Source organism: Patagioenas fasciata, chromosome Z (assembly GCF_037038585.1).
Source record: "Patagioenas fasciata isolate bPatFas1 chromosome Z, bPatFas1.hap1, whole genome shotgun sequence".
NCBI lineage: Eukaryota > Metazoa > Chordata > Aves > Columbiformes > Columbidae > Patagioenas > Patagioenas fasciata.
The window spans coordinates 82,061,513-82,083,998 of record NC_092560.1 but is presented as its reverse complement, the minus strand read 5'-3'; the positions used below and the strand labels follow the sequence as shown (position 1 = coordinate 82,083,998).

The 22,486-nt window shown below is 42.5% G+C and overlaps 1 protein-coding gene across 3 annotated transcripts in view; it reads right to left on the bottom strand.

Moving 5' to 3' along the window:
* LOC136114885 (urea transporter 2-like) overlaps window positions 1-22,486 on the bottom strand; it is a 296,579-nt gene that overhangs the window by 12,945 nt on the left and 261,148 nt on the right. For 2 of the 3 annotated variants that reach the window (XM_071802363.1, XM_071802364.1), the window contains exon 4: window positions 5,636-5,709. The exons of the other annotated variant lie outside the window; for it this stretch is intronic. The gene's annotated coding sequence lies outside the window, so the exon portion shown is untranslated. The remainder of the gene's footprint in view (window positions 1-5,635; window positions 5,710-22,486) is intronic. 3 annotated transcript variants of the gene reach the window in all.

The window sequence follows — 22,486 nt, the reverse complement described above, 5'->3', positions numbered from 1 at the left end:
TCTGCATTTTGGGGGAGTTTGGCATCGTCTGGTCTGTGGTTTTGCTCTAATGATTTTGGAGAAGTGTGGCCAGGTTTCTAGGTGTTGCCCAAACGCAGGCCGTGCTGTTGAGGGCTTGCCCCCTGTTTCGTGGAATATGGGCACCACCTTCTGGTAGGAGCCTGTTTTTTAGTAGCTCAGTCTGGCTGTCAGTGTTAAAGCCTTCACCAGCAGGACAGGCGGCGAAGGCATGCCTGGCTGGAGGGAAGGTTGTTTTGCAGAGAGGAACACTGCCAGGTGGTTCTGTGGCTCTGAATACCACAATAAGAGGGTCTTTGAGCATCTAAGAATGTTTTCCACTCAGCCCTGGCAGCACAATGCTAACTGCAGCCCTGCAGTTGTGTTGTGCATCTCTCATCGTTCGGCGCTTTGGCTCTCTCTGCCGGCAGCTCGTCCCTGCCGCAGCACCAGTTTGTGGTGACCTTCACCTACCAGCATCTGTCTGGGGCTGGATGTGTGGGCAAGTGATGCTGTTATGTGTCACACTAAAAACTAAAGCTAAACAACACCCATGAGCACTGAGGAGCGGCTGGGGGACCTGGGGGGTTTCAGCCTGGAGAACAGGAGCTGAGGGGAGACCTTCTTGCTCTCTGAACTGCCTGATAGGAGGTTGGAGCCAGGGGGCGTCAGGCTCTGCTCCCAAGGAACAAATGCCAGGATGAGAGGAAATGGCCTCAAGTTGCACCGGGGAGGTTGAGGTTGGATCTTGGGAACAATTTCTTCCCCAAAGGGCTGTGGGGCATTGGAACAGGCTGCCCAGGGCAGTGCTGGAGTCACCATCCCTGCAGGGATTGAACAGGTGTGTTGGCTTGGTGCTTAGAGACAGAGCTTAGTGGTGGGCTTGGCAGTGCGAGGTAATGAATTTGACGACTATAAAGGTCTTTTCAAACCTAAATGATTCTATGATTCTGTTTGATTTCTACTAAGGGGGACAAGGGCTACAGAAGGTATTGAACAGTCTGGAAGACTGGATGTGGTTGTGCAACGAGTAGGTGCCACAGGTGTCTTATGGGGCTGTGTGCAAAGAGGTTCCAAGGTTGTGCCCAGCTGCACTTGATGCAAGAACAAGCAAGGAGCAAAAGAAGAGAGCGGGCTTATTGTCCCTTTTTTTTTTTTTTTTTTTTTTTGATTTTTAAATCGATTTGTAATCTGATTCTGGCCAGAAGCTGGGTCCAGTCCCTGGTTTCAGCTAAAGACAGCCATGATGACTGTCATTTTTGGCTAGTTTCTTGTGGCTAGCCAGGGGGACATTAATGTAGAGAATAGTGGACAGGAGTCTCCTTTCTCCTCTTACGTGTGCTCTAAGCTGAGGGAATTTGAAACCGTCATATATTGTGAATTTCAACTGTGAGTGAGGAAAAGGCCAAGTCCTACTGGAAAAAACAGGTATTTGTGCCTGAATTAATCCCACAGACCCAGGCTGTGTAAGATGCATCGTTGCCCTGGGCTTCCTGGTTGTCAGTGTAGCTTTGAGCATCTTCAAACAGAAGTCAACCCATCTCAGCTCAGGACTGCCCTCTGAAAGTTCCTGTTCTTCCCATTAACAGCTCAGCCTGGGTGTTCCAGTCAAACACCTGATGTTTTTTGGGGAAGGACACAGGATCTGCAGTTAACAGCACGAGCAGAGAAGAGACTCCAGAGCAAAACCAGGCTAGCACTTGGCTGTCATAGAGGCTGCTTTCCCTCCAGGACTTAACAGTCATGTTTAGGAAGAGAGCTGGTATCAGAGAATGAAATTCAGTATTTCCTATCTGTTTTGTTTGGTCATGTTCTTTCCAGAAGAATTCTCCAGAGAGTTTCATTAGTTGAGTTGGGCTCAGGCAACTGTAGTGGATCCACATAAAGGAGACTGGAGCATCTCTTAGGATCATGAAGTCTTGGGGAAACGTCAATAAAGAAAGGTTACTGGCCCCTTTGCTGTGAACAATTTTCTCCACCAGCAACCGAGTGCAGTTGTTGCCAGGAGGGAGAACAAATACTGAGTGGTTGTGTCTATGTCTTCATAGCACCTGAAAATCTCATACTCATTTTAAACCTCGCCAGGAAAAATTACTTTTGGGATTTACAAAGCAGAAACATCATTGCAGAGCTTCTAAAGCATGTATTTACAAGACTGCATTGCTCAGCTCCCTCTGAAATTCAGATGTGGGAGCTGTATATTTTTAAAATTCTTGTCCTTGCTCACATCATTTAACTGTTAGGGGTTAAGTGCAAAGAAGTAATGTGAGAGCCCTTTGCAGTCAATACAGAGAGAGGCTTGTGTCTCCAGAGGGTGATTCATGTCCCTTTTTTTACATACCTGGCTAAGATATGAAAAAAAGGGTGTCTCTCTTTCTCTTTTCACCAGCTGAAGAGGGAGCCTGGCCGCTGAACTTCTAAAGGGCTGTTTTCAGGCAAGAGAAATTCCAGCCTAAGAGGTTTTTGCCAAGGTCAACCTTGACGTTTATGGAAGTGGGATCTGGGGTCCCAGGCTAGTGCTTTAAATCCCTGAGCCATCTGTAACAGGCCTGTAATCTGCATCAAGAAGGGCATCAAAGCTCTGGGGCTAAGAAAAAAAGAAAATTACAGTCTCTTCCTAGGATTCCTGTTTGCTGTCTCAGAAGCAAACTAAATCTCTGCTTGGAAGGGAGCACACTCACTGACTTCAGATGGGAAGGCAACCTGGGACATGACTAGAGGAGTTGACTGAAGAATTACAGATATTTTGGGGGAAAGAGTAGTGCAAAAAAGATATATGGGGATGCTGAAATTATCTGTACTGCCACAGTGATAAATTATGCGGCTTTATGACAGAGGAGCCCAAGGTGCTACAACAGCTAGAGGAGATCCTGAGGTCTATGATGGGTACAGTGATCCCTGCAGGAACATCAACCTGGAAAAACACTATTTATTTTGCAGTGAGCACCTGCCAGTCAATAAGTTTTCGGTCAGTGGTACAGGCTCTGTGAATATAGAAATCATTTGAACAGTTAGCTAATTAGGGCTAATGAGTGCCTGAATCACTTATGGCACAACTAGAGCTGATGGGGAATTCCTTGAGAAAAGGGTCTTTTTGTCAGTAAACACTGCTTCATCTGTGGTGATGAGGTGTCCTGCTTCTTATGAAAATTTTTCAGACTGCAATGTAATGCCTGTTGGTTATGGCTCATCTCTGGACCTACATGTGCTCGCTCATAGAATCATAGAATGTCCTGAATTGGAAGGGACCCACAAGGGTCATGGAGTCCAACTGCTGTCCCTGCACAGGACAACCCCACAGGTCACACTGTGTGTCTGAGGATGTTGTCCAGTCTCTTCTTGAACACTGTTGGTCTTCGGGCTGTGACACCTCCCTGGGGAGCCTGTTCCAGTGTCCAGCCCCCTCTGGATGAAGAACCTTTTCCTAATGTCCAACCTAACCCTCTCTTGGCACACCTTCCTGCCATTCCCTCAGGTTCTGTCATTGGTCACTAAAGAGAAGAGTTCGATTCCTGTCCCTCCTCCTCCCCTTGTGATGAAGCTGTAGACCATGATGAGGTCTCCTCTTAGTCTCCTCTTCTCCAGGCTGAACAAACCAGGTGACTTTAGCTGCTCCTCATACGGCTTCCCCTCCAAACCCTTTACCAATTTCATGGCCTCCTCTGGACACTCTCCAGTAGCTTTATATATTCTCCTTTATACTGTGGTGTCCAAATAATAAAAAAGAACAGAGTCGTGTATTTTTAAGCCTCCCAGAGTAAGCACTAGGGTTTTCTTTGTTGTGTGCTGCTGGAAAAGATGTTCACAGTGTAGAGCCTTCACACAGCCTGCAGTGCTCTGGTGGCCTCATGAAGAAAAAGACAAAACAAAAACCACAAGGCAATACAGGTCCCCCCTTTCCTCCACTATCATTTCAGATGGAAGTCAACCCGCCTTAGCTCAGAAATGCCCTCTGCAATTTCCTGTCCTTCAGCATAGGGGTGATCGGAAAACGACTGACCTCAAGGGATGTGGTCTCACAAGGCCCTTCAAAAGAAACAGTTTGTAAAAGCACGTTGGTCTCGTAAGAAACCAAAAAGATATAGAAAAGAAATAGAGTGAGCAGCTAGAGGGCAAAACTTTGGGATGGTGACAGAGTGCTTGGCTGAGTTTGTAATGAGCAAAACTCTACCAGCGATCAACCTGTGACACAAAAAAAACCCAAATGAACAAAACAGGGCATCTCAGAGCAGTCATTGAGGTTGGATGCAATACAATTGTATGAAACACTTCACCACAGATCTCTAAAGTAGAAAAAAAAAAACCAACCAACAAAACAATCCACACAAAAGGGAAAAAATGCTCAAGTAAACTTGTTTCCTATCACAGGCATTAAATGAAGTCATGTTCCAGAGCAGCTCTGTCATATCTGTACAAACACAACCACCACATAATAGTTAGCAATCAGGATAGTTGAACTAATGGGGCAAAATATGACTCTTACATGCTTATTTAGATACTTGGATTTTATAGTGTGATCTTGGATTCTTTCTTTGTCTTCCTTTCCCAGTCTGTATGTAATGCAATACTTTGCTTTTCTCCAAGGTGACACTTTATTGCTTCGCAGTATCTCCCAGTCTGCCAAATGGAGACACATAGTTTATTTAATGGATTGTCCCAGTGTTTTGCATAGAAGCTGTGCTGATACCATTTGTATGTGGAATGTATGCATATGCATATGTGACTGTGAAGGAGGGTTTGCCTTGGGTCTCCTCAACAACGTTTGTGGAGAAAGGTTCCTTTCAACTCCCTTTAGCCACTGAAAAACTTATTGTTTTGGCAGTCTTTGTGGTCAACATAGACTCATCATTATCCTCTATTGGCAATTCACCCAGCTGGTCATACATCATTCTTGGGATGGATTTCATTCCGGAGTGGTATTTCTCATCTCGTTAGTGGTACAGAGAGGCTAAAATGGGGCTTAGGTAGCTAACTGTGGGTTTCTCCAGTTTAAGTGCCTTTATCTGAGCAGTTTGCCTTGACTTCCACTGAAGAGCTGGTCAATATATGGATGCAAAGTCTGATTCATCTCCTCCCATCCTACACAGATGAATCATGTCCTAAACCCTGTTGCATTTTCTGTCTATAATGGGAAAGACAGACAGCTCAGATACACACAGCTGCATCACATATACGTAGGGAAAAGGGTGATGAATCTCAACGAAGTGACTCTAGCAAGGTCATTTGGGAAATCTGTAGCTGACTGTGGTATCAAACAAAAACATGTTAATGTTCGAACCAAATGCCTAATAGATGAAGAATTTTCAAATGCTAACTGTTTTATTGTTTTTTAAATAATAAAAGTAGTCAGATCAGGTAAATATTTTAAGACACAAAAATCCCGTTTTTCTGCATATGGTTTCAGTTATAAAACCAGAGAGGAAAACAAATAGAGAAAATATGAAATATAAAAACCGTCGCTTCTAAACAGAATGTTTTTCAAAGGTTTCCATGAGGTGTTGGCTGCTCAGCAAAGCAGACTGTAAAACAACTTTACAAGCCACATTTATTCTAAGAGTCCCACTTATTGAAGTACAATTCAAACTCTTGTTCTGCCGGCCAAGTTCCATAAATTAAACACTTGTTCAATAACACATACCTCTCCACTTGGATTCTCTGTTTCTTTTTGGCTCTGTGTGTCTGTGTGTCTCTCTCTCAGTATTTTTTTTTAACCTTTTGCAAATGGAAACAAAAAAAGGTTTACTTGTTTTAGGAATAGACTTCAGAAATAGTTCAGTAAAAGTAAGAATAAGGATAGGAAAAATAAAACAGGTCAACATTTTAATCCAGCTAACTAAAATGAGACTTTAATTCCATTATTTTACATCTTGGTGATGCAGATTTAAAAATAAGGCCATCTTCCTGACTTTCACTTTGACATCGCCTTCTGTCTTTCTCCTTCATGTTGACCATCAGCTACATGACTTCTGTCTTAGAACAGGTCATTATTCTGTCTCATCAAGAAGGAAAATTGAATTTCTACATTTATCTGACCTACAACACTGCCTCCATATGCCAGAAATGTCTTCAAAGATCCCCTCCTGTGGCACAAATCTGAGATGTCCTGACATGAGCTCCAATGAAATTAATGTCTTCTTTAACACAGAGAGTAGCAAAGTGGGAATAATGCAGCAAGAAGTGAGAGAAAATCTCTGCTTTCTTGCTAATTCACAGTGGAAACTTGGAGAAGTCAGGTACTGAGTGTATCTCATCAATTCAGAGGTGACCTCTTAAATGAGGAAAATCCTTTTTACCCACCATGGTTATTCAAGGACTTACTCTATAAGGCTTGAGTGTGACGGACATGGGCAGTCAAATATGAATCAGGTTGGAGCAACCAGAGAAATTACTGTTCTTTGTTGGAAGTTACCTTCTGCCTGGCTGACATACTGTAACTGATGGGTGTGAAACAGATGACAGGAAAGGAAATGTGCTTTTAGGACATTTTAGTGTGGAAAAAGCCAGATTTAATTTAGCTTCTGCTGAAGGTACTTTTAGGCAGTGTATTCCAGTATAGACTGGGGAATGACCTCTTAGAGAGCAGCATAGGGGAAAGGGACCTGGGGGTCCTGGGGACAGCAAGATGACCATGAGCCAGCACTGGGCCCTTGTGTCCAGGAAGGCCAATGGTACCTGGGGTGGATTAGAAGGGGGGTGGTCAATAGGTCAAGAGAGGTTCTCCTGCCCCTCTACTCTGCCCTGGTGAGACCACACCTGGAATATTGTGTCCGGTTGTGACCCCTCAGTTCCCAGCACAGCCATGAAGATGCTGAAGGGAGTGGAGCATCTCCCGTGTGAGGAAAGGCTGAGGGAGCTGAGGCTCTGGAGCTTGAAGGAGACTGAGGGGTGACCTCAATGATATTTGTCAATATATAAAGGGTGAATGTCAAAAGGATGGATCCAAGCCCTTCTCGGTGACAACCAATGACAGGACAAGGGCCAGTGGGTACAGACTGGAACACAGGAGGTTCCGCTTTAATTTGAGAAGAAACTTCTCAGTGAGAGTGGCAGAGCCTGGCCCAGGCTGCCCAGGGTGGTTGTGGAGTCTCCTTCTCTGCAGACATTCAAACCCGCCTGGGCACCTTCCTGTGGAACCTCATCTGGGCATTCCTGCTCCAGAGCGGGGATTGCACTGGATGAGCTTTCGAGGTCCCTTCCAATCCCTGACATTCTGAGATTCTGTGATTCACACTGCAGTAAGGTTGGAACAGTTCTTGTCTTCAGTCCCAAAGGCTAGAAACTGACCAAGAGACAGTGAGGACCACAACTCCCCCTTAGAGGTGGTGGTTGAGGGTGATGATTACTTCTTAAACTGCCCACCTGATCTGCAAGAGGTCAATGAGGGTTTTGGAGAAGGAAATTTTCTAGTTTCTCCATGTAGCTGTCTTGGTGATGCCATGTCCAAAAAAATAATGTAGACATACACCCAGAAATCTGGTCTGTACCATAGATTTTTGTTTCCTCAGCCTGTAAACTCTTCCTCTGGGGTTGGATGTCTTGTACAATCCATGTGGGATTGGCAAAAATCCTACATTTTGGTGTGAAACACACTGCCAGTTTTGCTAGCTTAGTATGAAAGAATCAAACCCCTCTCAAACAAAGGTTTGCCAGTAAATGTTATAACTGCAGTAACAATCACATGGTGTCTGCTATTCCTAGGCTGATCTATCAGAATACTGGACTGTCTTTAACAATGCATGGTAAAACACAGACTATAAAGGGCTAGGTGCTGTTCACAATGAATAAAAATGTCAGAGCTTGGCTAATATTTGGTTAAATCTTGAAACAAAACATACAGCATTTTTATAGGGTAACTGTAAAGGCATTTCTCCATATAGTTCACATCGCTTGCTCTTTAAGAGAAAGTTAATGGGGATTTTCTTTTTTAGATAGCAACAATTTATCGTGTGTTTCCCTGGTAACTACAACACCGTGAACCTTCCTTGAAAACTCTGTTGGGATTCCTGTAATGTTAGTTAGCATAATGAATGCTAAATGTAAAGCAAACCCATTGAATCACTTTACTTTAAATTCTGGCAGACACATAATTTCACACAGTTCATAAACATTTACAAAAAAGGAGTTTACATGTAGAAAAACAGTTGTTTTTATCACTCAGATCAAAGAACACGTTTATCTGGATGTACAGATGCATTTTCAGCCAGCTTTTGAGAAGCTCAGGTGACAATCTTCAAGAAGCTTCACAGACTAATACCGAATCTTTGAAGTCTGTGGCTTTGCTCACCTGAAAATACAGACATCACTTCTCCTCTCTGTTTTGCATGAGCCTGAAGTTTGCACTTCAAAGATTATAGACGACAGGCCCAATTTCCCTAGTTGCTAACAGCACTGGGACTTGCCGAGTAGAATAACGTGAAAAAATAGGGCACGTTGCAGGATTCGAGGGTTTTGTATCCATACCCACGTAGCAATCTCACTGTTTGTGTGCCAAACAGATGTCATTTGTGCACCGGAGAAATGCAGCGGAGGGATTTGCCTAATGTTAACGACCTTTTTCATCCTACCTAAAGACAGAAGAAGAGGAGAAGAGGTAGAGCTGCAGGTAACAACTTTGCAGCTGCTGAGACTCCTGGCAGCCCCTGGCTCTGCTCCACAGCCCAGACTTGACTTCTCTTGCAGCAGAGCTTACTTGATGGAGTCTGGTTTTCATCTCAGGTTTTATTTCTCTGTAGTTAATAGAATAACACTAATATAAGTGAGAGAAGGGTCACGTCCACCAGCCTCAGTGGAGCTGCTCTGGATTTGTGCCGTCGTACATAAAAGCAGTTTCTGGTGCTGTTTGCAAGTGGAGGCTTGTTTGCTAGAGGAGCGAGAGTGGTTTCTGCGTGCTACTGCATCGGGGTGCAGGTCTGCACCCCCTTCCACTGTGACTGCAGCTATATGCTGCATCTGCATTGCAAAGCATGTCTATTTATAGCCTGAGGGCTTAATGAGAGGCTGGAATCCTATTTTGTTGGATACTTAGGAATTTTGAGAGGGTGCACGGAAGGCCCTTTCTCCTTCATAAAAATCTCTAGCAAGAAAAATTGGAAACAGCTATTATTTTTTAAGTGTACATCTTCAAAAATATTTGGTTTTGCTTTAAGCTTTAAAAATAGCAATAAAGTGTATCTGCAATGTAAGTTACAGATGAAACAAAGTGTCATTTCAAAATGGAAAACTGGAACACTTGGTGTTGAGCAGCAGAAGAGATTTTCAGGAGAAATTCTGAGATTTCTGTGAAGTTCTTTGTTTTGTGTTCACATTTTATTTCCCCTGGTGCTTTGTTACTGTGCTGTGAGAACTATAATGTCATGTAATTGAAACGTTAAATACCTCCAACCATCAGAAGACATCTTTGGTATATGTCAGTGGCCAACATGTTTGTGTTCAAGTGGGATGCTCAAAGCATACACAGGGTTGCGAAAAGAATCTAATAAGGTTGAAAGAACACAAAACTTGATTACATAATGTTTCTAGTTAGAAGAGGTTGTTATTTATCAGAAATTCAAAAAGTTTTTAAATTAGGTTTGAGGACTAAGATGGTCAGATTACATGCACAAATTAGTGAAATCCTGCTTCTAATATGAATGGGGGCATGTGGTCCAAGAACTCTGCTGTGGCAACACTATTAAATGTGGAACACTCAGACAGGGCAAAGGAAATTTTCAGTCTCCCAGCAGAAATGCCACAAAAATTGTTCCCGAGGCAGGTCAGAAGATATTTTACTACACTTGATCTTAACCAAAAGGCCAAGAGGTGAGTGGCTGGAGAGCAGTCAGACAGAAGGGGACCTGGGGGTACTAATTGACAGGAAGCTCAACATGAGCCTACAGTGTGCTCAGGTGGCCAAGAACACCAATGGTATCCTGTCCTATATCCAAAATAGCATGTTCAGCAGGACAAGGGAAGTGATCCTTCCCCTGTACTCTGAACTAGTGAGGCCACACCTGGAGTATTGTGTTCAATTCTGGGCCCCTCAGTTCAGGAAAGAGATTGAAGTGCTGGAGCGGGTCCAGAGAAGAGCAACAAGACTGGTGAAGGGACTTGAGCACATGACCTATGGGGAGAGGCTGAGGGAGCTTGGGTTGTTCAGTCTGGAGAAGAGGAGGCTTAGAGGTGAGCTCAGCACTCTCTAGAACTACCTGAAGGGAAGTTCTAGCCAGGTGGGGATTGGTCTCTTCTCCCAGGCAGTTAACAGTAGGACAAAGGGGCATGGGCTTCAACTCTGCCAGGGGAAATCTAGGCTGGATATTAGAAAGAAATTCTTTATGGAGAGAGTGGTCAGGCATTGGAATGGCTGCCCAGGGAGGCGGTGGACTCACCATCCCTGGAGGTTTTTAAACTGAGATTGGACATGGCACTTAGTGCCATGATCTAGTAAATGGACTGAAGTTGGACCAAGGGTTGGACTTGATCTCTGAGGTCTTTTCCAATCCAGATTCTGTGATTTTGTGAGGGCTTTCTCTGAAAGGCCCTGTGAGGTACTCAGACAACCTCTCACCCCTAATACTGAGAGGTGAAATCACAAGAGTGCAATTGCATATTTTCCTGACGTTCTTGTGGCCTGGGTCAGGAGTCTTTCTGTCCACAGGACACTTGCGTGTTGGAGACTGTGTTGCACAGCTCAGCAGACCTCCTGTATCTTCACAAAGGGCCAAACACTGAGCTTGCCCTAAGGCAAGCTGGAGATGTGGTAGACCTGTCCACACTGGGACTTTTTTCCTTTTTTATAACCTTCATCTCCATTTCTCTGACAGCTTCATCCCAGCCTGATTTCTTGGCTCTTGTGCCTTCTCGCACTGCCCAGACTTGGATAGACATACATAAGTGTCTGTCATATCTACAGTGTTAGGTATTAATGATGAGCTTTCCAGGTGACCTACTCTGGGTACCTTGATGTACATGTGCCCTCTGTGCTGGGTGGAAAATGGGGACACTGCTGCCTCACGCTGGGGTCCCTGCAGGTTGTGTCAAGCATTGTGTGAGGTTCAACCTTCCCCATGGATGCAGGTGATGTTGTCTTTGGATGCCAAAGAGGCTCCTGGTAGAGGACTTTAACCAACACCAGAGTCTGTCTTTTGTTTTCCACGGACTGCGTTGTGGACTTAAAAATAAGGCCAGGGTAAAGATTTGTGAAATTCAGCACGGCACATCCTAGTGTGTTGATCTATTTTCTTCAAGCAGAGGCATTTTTTACCAGTTTGTCTTGACCATGGTGGGAGCTGAGGCTGCTGGATACCTAGTCCATAGTAATATAGGGAGTCAGGCTAGTGACAATGGTATAGGGGACAAATGAGACTAAGGTTTGTGCAGGGGTATATTTTAGCTCAAACATTGATGCTTCTAAGGAAAGGGAAGGGAGAGAAAGAAGTATGAACATTTTGCCAGACCTCCTTCTGTGTTTCATTTGCAAGTGTGAGTCTTGTAAATGGCCCAGCCAAGGGTTGGAGATGTGTTTGTGTTGGGTTTCCAGAAAAAAAAGGTTGGAGAGCCAGGATTAGGTCAATGTTCAACTAATCCAGAGGAAAGAGAAGGAGGGAGAGGGGAGTTTGGGATCAGATCAGAGTTAGGGTCTGTGAAACAGGAAAACGGATCCAAAGTCATAGCCAGTTTCTGCAGTTCACACTTTGTTACTCAAGTGGAAAGAGGTGGAAATATGGTATTGATGTCTCTGTGTGATCTATCCCCAATTTCACCCCCTGTTTGTAGATGATAGCAGGTTCACTCTCACAGCTGAGTGGGTGACCCAGTTTGGGGCTCAAATTTAGGCTGGGCAGTGTGCATCGCAGGAGGTTTTTAGTTGCAGGTGCTGAAGTGGCTTGGAAGAACAAAAAGGCAGGTCTTGGGAATTTAAATTTTTTTTTTTTTTTAAGATTTATTTTTAATTTAAATAATATTGGAATTTTAGAATTTGTTCAGGCCAAATATGTTCACGACTCGTAGATTTTTTTTAAAAAAAGTCATATCCATAATTTTTGGTTATCAGTATGGGCATGTAAGAAGCTAATGCTCAGGTGGGCTTAGGATCGCAAAAAGAATTGCTGCAGAATGAAAGTTATGATTGGATTTTGTTGACATTGTGGAAAAAAGCTGTGTGCTCCTCTCTGTTGATCTGGTTGCCTGATTTTGCATTTTTGTTCGATACATGCTCCTGGCAGAGACTGGGCTTGGACTAGGGATAGCTTCTACGAAACTGGTGACTGTAGAGCTACTGTTATTTTCAAATTTGCAGTTTCTGTGGTGGAGAATATTGGCGTCATTTCACTTGAATAACTTAATCTCAAGTTTCTTGTGGTGCTTTGTGCCTTTCTTTTCCCCTATATTATTGGTAAAGTTACTTTTAGAGGATTTGAAAGATACACTGCAGACCCAAGCTTATAGCTGAACTTTGGCACAGCGATGAAGGAAAACATAGAGTTTGCATCAGCTTGTTTTACTCACAGTGAATTTTCACACAGAAGCACACGCCTTACCTATAGCCAAGGTTCGATTTAGCCCTAGGTTCTGTTGCAAAGATGAAAATGCAACATTTTGTTTCAATGAAGGCTTCCAGTTATGTGGAGGAAGCATCTAACTAGTGTCAGCTTATTTAAACACCATATTCTTAGACTTACAGGGCCTTGAGTGCCGTCTGCATGGCCAGCACTCAGGTGATAGAGGGTTTATGAGACTAAAGGGTGCATAAAGAGGGTTATAATATAAATTTGCCAGTTGTACTGAAGCCAGTGCGAAGGTTGGGATTAGTTTAGAGGGTCAAAAGGAGTCAAACTGGAAAGCCAGGTATTTGGCTGATGTTTGCCAACTGCAAAGAGAAGAGCCGAGTGTTGCTTTGAATCACTTGCTCTGAACACCTCACGTGAAGCCAAAGTCAAAGTTAGACTTGGAGTCAAGATGCATCCAGGGGTCCTTGTTATGGAGCAAAAAAATCTCAGAGAGGCTGCTCTGGGATTTCCTGTGTTTCTAGGAAGAGCCGAAATGCCATGGTGACAGAGCCAGTGAAAGAAACACACTATAAATAATGTTGCACTTGCCATAAAACACGTAATCTCGGGACCATAGTTTACGTTTTCCATTCCTACAGTATATGCAAAGTCACGCGACTGATCCCCGCGCCCCATCATGAGTAAACATGGCTTTCTAGGCATGACACTGTGAGCTCCTCTCTCCATTCCTTTGTCATTTGACGTTAGAGATGATAAACCATAAGCTACCTCAGAAGCTACCAGAGAGATTTTAGTCAATATTTCAGAGCATCTTGCCCCCCCCTAAATAATGAAAGAGTAGCATATCACTTAGTTTTGTGGTATGAGAGAGAAAAATGTTAGATATCTCTCTCTGGATATAGAAGAATAATTTTTGAGTGAAAGATACATTTTATTGCTAAAAAAGCAATTTCAGGTCACTCTGTGTCTAGTAATAACAGCTGTATTTAACGGAGTACTTTGTCAGAAGAAAATAAAAAAGATCAAATGCAGGGAGGGAAAATCAAAGAGTTGTGTTCTGGACGCTTTAAAGCCTAGTTAAGCTAAATTCAATGATAATTTTTCAAAGGAGAAAAATACTGCAATAAAACAGATGTGTTTTTGTGCTTGCTTTCATTCCTTTGAGAGAAATGAAACAGTTTAAGACTCTTCCAATAATGATTTTTTCCTTACCTTTTCCGTTCAAACATTAAAACAAAAAATCAGTTATTTACACAGTTTTCATTACAGATTATACTAGAGGTAAAGGTAAGGTAGCTTTCTGGATGCCTGAGCCAGTACCCTTCAAGAAGACATAATTCAATTTATATTGACATTGGCAAAGTCCTTAGTAAATATATGAATAATTAAAGAAAACCAGTTATTTCAAAATTAAAAGGAGAAAAAAATTAAAGCTGAGTGTGAAAAGCCCTAAAAGATGTTTGAGAACAAATGTATCTGTATGTCTTGTGCTCTGACCCATTTGGTGGAAAATTATTGAGACCTGAGGCACAAAGAAAGATGTTTGGGCAGCAGAAGCCAACTTGGAGGCTGCAAAGTGATGTGTTTCTATTTCCTCATATCAATTTGAACAGTCAGATCAGCTTTACAACTCTGAAATAAACACAGTCAGGAGTTTATGTGAGTTCAGGATGTTGTAATCTGTATATTTTGGACATGGGAGGGGAAGGAGAAGACACATTTGCAACCAATTTGCCAACATGTTCCTCATTTGACATATCAACAAGTCGGTTGATGTAATTGGGAGAGATAAGTATTTAAAGTTGTAAATGCTTAAGAAGCTGACAATCTAGAAAAGGGAAATAGTTTCGAAGTTCAATAGTCATTTATAGCCAGATACATGGGATGACATGAGGGAACCTTGGGCATTGGAGTTCCTGCCTTGCAAGTACCTTGGTTCATGCTTGACCTTGATGTCCTGAGACATGCACCCAGGTCATGACATTGGGCAAGAGACCTTCGACTTGTTGGAGATGGGCATGCGTGAGCAGAAGGCAAGCAAAGGTCCATCTTGGCCAGAGATGTTAGTTCTGCGGGTTACGTTCAGCCTGCCAAAATGTTAATCCAGTCTGGCAGCTGCCTCTCCCCAACTCCCATTCTGAGGAGCAGACAATGAGCTGCAGCTGGATGAGCTGCTCCAGCTCTACTGGCAGTTGTTGTCCTGGGATGAGACCTGCTCAGAAAATAATTCTTCAATGTGGCTTTCCAGCCAAAGACAGAAGAATGCCTTGTTCGTTAACTGAGCTGAAAACGAGAGAGATGGAGGGAAGAATGATGTTATCACATCTGCAGTAAGTCCATGCTTTCCTGAAGAAATATGGTTGCTTGAGGACTCCGGCAACCACAGGGTTGGTCGAAGTTCAGAATCTGTCCAAAGCTACAGGGTTTGCTTATGATTCAAAGGTGTTCAGTCCCTGTTCAAAGCCTGGTGAAGCCAGAGGACACATGGATTGCTCTGTGGTCTTCTGTGGCCCCACCACTGGAACAGGCCACCTACTGAGCTGAAGCTTTCGACTTTTCATCAGTTTTAAAAACTAATTGATATGATCATGATAATGATCAGTTTGTAGGTCTTGCCTTTGGCAATCAAGAAAGCTGCTTACAGAATTGCAATCTTTATATGACTACGGATATCTTAGCGGTGTCACTAAACTCAAAGGCAGCAAAATCTCCAGGGATTTATTAGTACAGAGCAACTTTCCCTGCTTCTGAAAGCCTCTTAATAATGTTTCCTGCAGCATATACTTTTATCTCTGGACTTTCTGATCACGGTTCTTCCACTGCCTAAGGCCTCAGTCTACTCTAGAAATAGCCCTGTCCTGCCCTTGGAAAGGTGCGTGAAGTTGCCTGTTTTCTATTTTACAGGTGGGGAGCTTGAGAGTAGGACCATTTTAAGGCTGTCATGTTTGCCTGTGTTTATGGAAATGTCAGTAATCACACATCTTAACAGTCAGTATGTCAGCATGCACCTGTGTTTGTGGAGTCTGAGGTCTGTCGAAAGCAGCAGGAGGCAGGAAGGCTTTGCAACAGGGAAAAGTAAGACATACAACTCTGGGTGGACATAAGGACAAAATGCCTTGATCTCAACCTACCCACTCCAATATATCCATGATTCAGTGCTTCTCTCTGCAGTCAAGCAGCATTCCTGCTTCTGGGAGCTCAGGATACGATCTCAGGGAGGAAGATGGGGGATCAAAGAGCTTTTCCTGGCAACCCCCTGGCCACCCCACAGGAGATGCCTTTTGCCTACCATCACGCAGATGACATGGAGCCTGTTGGGCAACCCAACAAGAGCCCAGCTCTGATGCATCATCACATCGAGCTGTCAGGTTGAGCAACCATGGCTAAACCCTCTGCTGTGGCTAGTCCCACCTGGGGTGGACCGATGAGGGTCAGTCCTTCTTCCCTGTCTGCTCACTCAAATTAGGACTCAGAGGCCCATCTTTCCATTGTTACCAGCTGCTGGTTTAGCAGCATACTTTGCCCATAAGCCCTGTCTCTCTTGCAAGACCTCTCCCATATTTTTACCTTATTTCTGAATCGTAGGGAAAGTACCTGATGAAAATTAAAGAGACCAGCATAGATGACTGTCCCACAAAAGCTCTGTTTTAGAAGCTTAAGAAGGTTTAAGTATCCAAGCAACCTCATGTGAAAAGCAGAGTTTCTGGGATTTCAGTGTTGCTGTGGGTAAAAGGGGTTTCAGGTCTTTATTATGCTATCAAAACACCTGAATCACCACTTGGACTAAATGAAAGCTTACTGTGTGTGCATATAACTGTTTTTCTTGCTACCTCTTACTTGATTGAGGTTTGGTAAGGTTAGTAAAAGAATTAAATTAATTTTCTTTGAAAGTTATGCATTATGAAGTAAGAGGTATAAAAGTTACATTACACATGGCAAATGTCTTGAGGGTTTGGTTTATAGACTTGTTTATGCTTTTATTTTAATGATTATTACTTTCTCCATGTCATTTCCACTTTTGCATCTCCATAGTCATTACACTTTTATTATCTCTTTTATAAAATCAATGGCTGCAAACCATTCCTGAAAGAAATAGATCCAAATATATCTATCTATAAATTAAATGATGTGACTGTGAAAGGGGTTTTTCTGCAGTCACTAAGCTTAAACTGAAGCCAATTAATAGCTGACCTTTCATTTTTATGGACCATGGCACGCAGCACATCCATCTGATTTGGCAGATTTGAAATTATCCAAGCGATAGCTGAACGGCATTGTAAAATACATTAGTAAAATTCGTGCTCATGAAAGGCAGCAGATCAACAGCCCTAGAAATCTAGTCCTTGTGAGACAGGTGCAAACCCCACTGAAGTAAATTATAAGTCTTTCTCTTGCCTTCAGTGGATTTTGGATGAAGGTCTTTGTCACCGTAGCACATAGAGTCTTTTCAGGGACCATGAAGTTTTCAACCGGTGGTTATCACTGTGTACCTCAACTGATGCATGTTCCCAAACTTGCTGTGAGACCCATGGATAGAAAGTGCTGTCATGGAACATGAGAAATCTACAAAAAGACCAGCAAGTTGAAGCAATGAGAGAACAAAAGAGAATAACGGAGTAACCTCAGGGCCACAGCTTGTTAAATTGACAACTCTGACTTAGCTGGATTGTGTCCAGTGATATGGAAATTTTGTGCTTGGTCAAACAGCTAGGGCTACTTCTTACTGTTCCTATCACTGCCTTTAGAGGCAGATGGAATGAGGAAAACGTGTTGATGAACAACTGTGTGATTGAGTAGCTGTTGCACCATAGTTAAAGGAGGCATTTATATTTTTTCAGTTGCCAGAGAAAGTCCTGTTGGTGCCCAGATGAACTGGGCTTGAGCTGATCAAAGTAGGAAAAGCCCAAAACTTCTGTCTGAGCTGTAACATTGCACCTAGGCAGACAACTGATGTAAACATGAGGATTTGCAGTGATGCAGAGTCCACTGTATCTGGGATATTTACTGTATCTAAAGGGGGTTGCGGTGGGACCAGAGAGGAACAGATTACAAGCCCTGTGGAAGCCCAATGCACAATGAACATGGGAATGACTCAACTATGAGGGACAGACACTGGCTGTTCTTTCATCTGTCTCTGATCCTTCCACACTTAGGTGTTCCTCTTTGCTCAGGAGGACCTGCAGCTCCTGCCTGAACTAAACATTGCAATGAAACTTATACCACTTTGAACCACTGGCAAAAATAAAATGCTGAGATTCCTTCTTCACACAAGAGGTGAGTTTGGGCTACATGACTTAGCTTTATAGCTTCACTAGTGCCAGTGTTGACTGAGATCATAGGTATGTTTTGTTATTTTGATTTATTTGTACAGTCTGCTAAATACTTTGGGAGGTGTGAGAGCTCTCACTATGAATAAAAGACTTTTCTGGTATGATTAAGAGACATTTGAGTCTGAGTTTCTTTTGAAAGGATGCCCACCAGGGAAGTGTGGTGGTCCTGCCCCTCTCCTTTCTGTCCTGGTCTTGGTTCTACAGCAGACTCCATTTTGAACACGGACCAACACCAATCTTTTGCACTTTGTAAGCAGTGTGAATATTATACGTAAGAGAGTCACTTCTGAATAGAAAGCGTAATCAATATTCTTTTAGAATATGTTCAGCATATGCCAGCTTACCTGAAGCTCTCTCTTTAAGCACAGGAAAGATCTCTTTGGATAGGATGACAAGAAATATCTGGGCCAGAAGTGGCCTGGCTACAAGAGTAAAGAGCTCTGGAGAGGTTAAATTGCCTTTCTGAGAGATGGAAAAGGATTTGATAGATTTTTCTTGTTGGAATCTTTCAAAGAACCAAGTAAAGAGTTTGTCTATTTGAAGAAATAGGAGTTTAACTTGTATATCTGCAAAACAAGTGCTTTTATAATTTATAATATTAACTAGTACTTTGCAGATACATGTGACCTATGTTGTCCATAAAACCACTTTTGTAGTGCAAGTAGATTTTGTTTGTAATACCTTTTATTTTCTTGATATCATTTTGGTGTTATGAAACACAGCTCTATGTACTTTTCCCTTGGATCTAACACTGAAAAAAACATTATATATACACCACTATCCCTGGGTCATCAAATCCAACCACTTGGTTGCCACCAGGCCACCGATCTTATAACCCTGTGCATAGACTCATCTTCGTGCATCTGAGAACCAGCCAGGTTTCTCCAGGGTGTTTCCACTGGAAAGATGTTCTAGAACTTTCTGAAATTTCATGTTAATCTATTTCCTCCTCTTTTCTCTTGTTCTATCTCCCATTCTTCTCCAGGCTCAGTGGGAAAATGGGGTGGTGGTCATGAGGAGACTAATGTTCTTGTTGGAAATAAAGGAACTGAATGGAATTATCCCAGTGGTCTGAATAGTGAAAATGCAACATTTGGTAATGATCAGGCTTTTGGTGTGTTGAGTTCTTGCCTATTCAGCTGACCAGTATTGCCTTGTATTGTGCTCATGTTTTCCCATCTGTTTGTCTGTATCAACGCTTTCTTTTATTTCATGTTCCAGTCCAAAACTATTTTGGAGCAGGGCCATCTTTTTGGGCTGTGTACGTACAACATCTAGCCCAGTGGGATTTATGATTAAGGCTGCCATAAGAAACACAATATGAATAATAATATGAATAACATTAGAGAATATAGTCAAGCTTGCTGTAGAACATCTAATGCAAATCCTCTATCTAAAAATAGAACACCACAAGAAAGAGAGATGTTAAAATTAATTTAAAGTGCCTTTTTTTTTTTTTGTCACTGGGATTTGTAAGTAGACAGGGAATTGTTTTGCAGCAAACCAGTATTTCCACTTATAAATTTTCTAAACAGGATTTTTAGGAAACAAATATTGAACTATTACCACCCTTGCTACTCCAGAATGAACACCCCCAATGCATATTAAGCAGGATGGTAGTGGTCATTTGATGTGGTCATTTTGAATTATCTTGCTGGAGTTTTGCCCGAGGAAGCAGGGACAGCTTTAAGGTCTAGCTCCTTGTGTGGTGGATGAACATTTCAGTACATTTAAGCAATAAGCACAATGTTCCTCTTTAACAGTCCTATTGTTGTTGAAGAGTGAGAAGAGAGATTGTGGTCCAATAGCCCCTTAAATGGGATACGAAAAAACGAATAGCTCTGGTTACTGGAAATGAGAATTTATGGAGTCATTGGCTATTCCTGCCAATACTAAGTGTTTCACCAGGTAATGTTATTTGCATGGTGGTAGCACTTTGTTTACTATGGAGCTGGATGCACCAGGAGATGTTGCATGGATTCAGAATCAAATACCTTTCCTTCTCAAAGCATTTACAGTCCAAGTATATTAAATTTCTGAATTAAAAAAAAAAAAAGCACAAATAAGACTGTAAACACCTTCATGATCTTGTACTTACTTGGAAATACTAGTCAAGTATAGAGTAAGCTCTTCTCAAGAAGAAATGTTCTGGATTGATGGGTATCTAAGGAGAAATGTGATCATCTGAGGGACCTGACCAGAGAGTAACCTGACACAAAGAATGAGACTACGGAAGTGAAATTTTTCACCAGCCACTTCAGAGATGGGAAGAAGAAACAAGAGATCATCTTTTCAGATGTAAATATGATCCTGTTGTTACAAAAGCACAAGACCTATGGGGAGAGGCTGAGGGAGCTCGTGTTGTTTAATCTGGAGAAGAGGAGGCTTAGGGGTGAGTTCAGCACTCTCTAGAACTACCTGAAGGGACGTTCTAGCCAGGTGGGCATTGGTCTCTTCTCCCAGGCAGTCAACAATAGGACAAGGGGCCATGGGCTTCAACTCTGCCAGGGGAAATTTAGGCTGGATATTAGAAAGAAATTCTTTATGGAGAGAGTGATCAGGCATTGGAATGGCTGCCCAGGGAGGTGCTGGACTCACCGTCCCTGGAGGTTTTTAAACTGAGATTGGCCATGGCACTTAGTGCCATGATCTGGTCAATGGGCTGGAGTTGGACCAAGGGTTGGACTGGATGATCTCTGAGGTCTTTTCCAACCCAGTCGATTCAGTGATTCTGTGAAAGGGCTTTGGTCCAAGTTCAGACTATGCAGAAACAGTGATGAGCTGGGGCACAGAAGTGCGTAATACCACCCTTTTATCTGACCTTTCTGTTTACTTTGTTGTATAAGTAAAGAACAGTAGGATTACAGACCTTTGCAAGGTCTGTGGATTGCATTTCTCACCTTGATGGCATCTCTTGGAGAAATCTGTGAATCCATGCTCATGAGACTCTGGTCTGAGACAGCTCACACATCTGGGGAATTTGGGAGTGCTTATGCTTCATTGAATCATAGGATCATTTCAGTTGGAAGAGACCCTCAGGATCACTGAGTCCAACCATAACTTAACCTAATGATATGACATCTTGGTCAGAGATAGTAATGAGTCCTCTTAAGAGCCTGATGTTACCTCCAGCTTACAGCCCTTCCTCTCTCAGGAGGCTTTGGAAGGACATGGACACTAAGGCATCTTGGTGACTGTCACCAAGGGGAGCCCTGCCAAGTACATGTCTGCCAGTGTGTCCCTGTCAAAAGGGCCATGCACCCTGTGTTGGTGACTGTGACCAGCCAGGACCAGGATGGGAGTGGCGACGTTAGGATGAAGCCAAGCATACACCAGGTTTTGTTTTCTCCCAGCTTGTGCACTGCATACCCAGCAAAATATTCCCAGATCATCTCCATTTGTTCCCTCAGAACAGTCTTCCTTGCCAAAATGCAGAGATCAGTAAATGTATGTGTCCTCTAGCTGCCACTTTGTATATTGAATTAGTAAACTTACTAAGAGCCTCCTTATTTTGTTGCACTATGGAGAATACAGGTGCTTTGCTACATTACATTTTCACACAATACAGCAGGAGTTGCACTTTAAGCCTAAATGGCAAGCACATAGTTATCTATTTTTTTGCATGTTAATCCTCTCAAGATGTCTGTTAACAAAAATGTCATTAATTAATTTTCCTTTAGCATCTGTGAATGTATGATTCAGTATTTTAAAGGAAATCGGAAGACCATGGATCATTGTATAGTGAATCATAATATCGATAACATTTAAAGACATGTGAAGTAACTTAGCTGACTCCTTGATGCTCGTGGCACATGATACTACACTGTAACATCTAGTCAACAAAAAATAAGGCTTTTTTTTTGTCTGTGCTATCTTCATTTTTGTTTATGTTGGTAGACAATCACAGCTGTGGCAACACTGGCAATTGTCTTCATTTCAATGTGTTTTCTTGAGGAAAAAATGGGATTCTCACACAAAATGAATGTCTAAAAGACATAGTGGTCTGAATGGGAGACACTAGACTTTGTTTTTAGTCAATGGAGATACAGAGGCATCTCCAGAACTTATTTCATCTGATCACAACCTAAGAGAATTCACATCTAACCCTTACGCAAATAGCGTTACAACAAACTCAGGTTCAAAGTTTTATTCATACAAAAAAGTGAGCACTTAAGGGACTTGTGGTATTCCTTTGTCCTTCTTATTACATTTTCAATAGGAAATAGCAAACAGCCTATTGTCTCTGTTTTGGCATATCTGAAGCCAGTGAATGTGTCAAACATGCACTGTGGTCCTGAAATTTAAGCCTTTATTTCCAGTTCAAAGGGATCTGGGATTTTTAAGTAAATGGGCAAACTTCTGGACATTTATCTTTCAGAGTAACTTCTAGCTTTAAATTGCTTTAGTGCTTGCAATAACATCTTTCATCTAAAGATGTCAACTCACTTAACAAACATCAAAGCTTCACTGGTGGAAAACTCCCACGACAGAGAAGGATAGATTCTACCAAAAGTATTAGAGATATTTAAATATCACCACCATGCATTTCTACACAAAATCTCAAATGTTATCTGTGGATGGATGGAGTGGAGCAGAACTTGGTAGACATGGAGAGAAAAGGAAGCACATTGCCATAACTTTTGCTCAAAAAGGCTAGAGTTAAGACCCATGTGG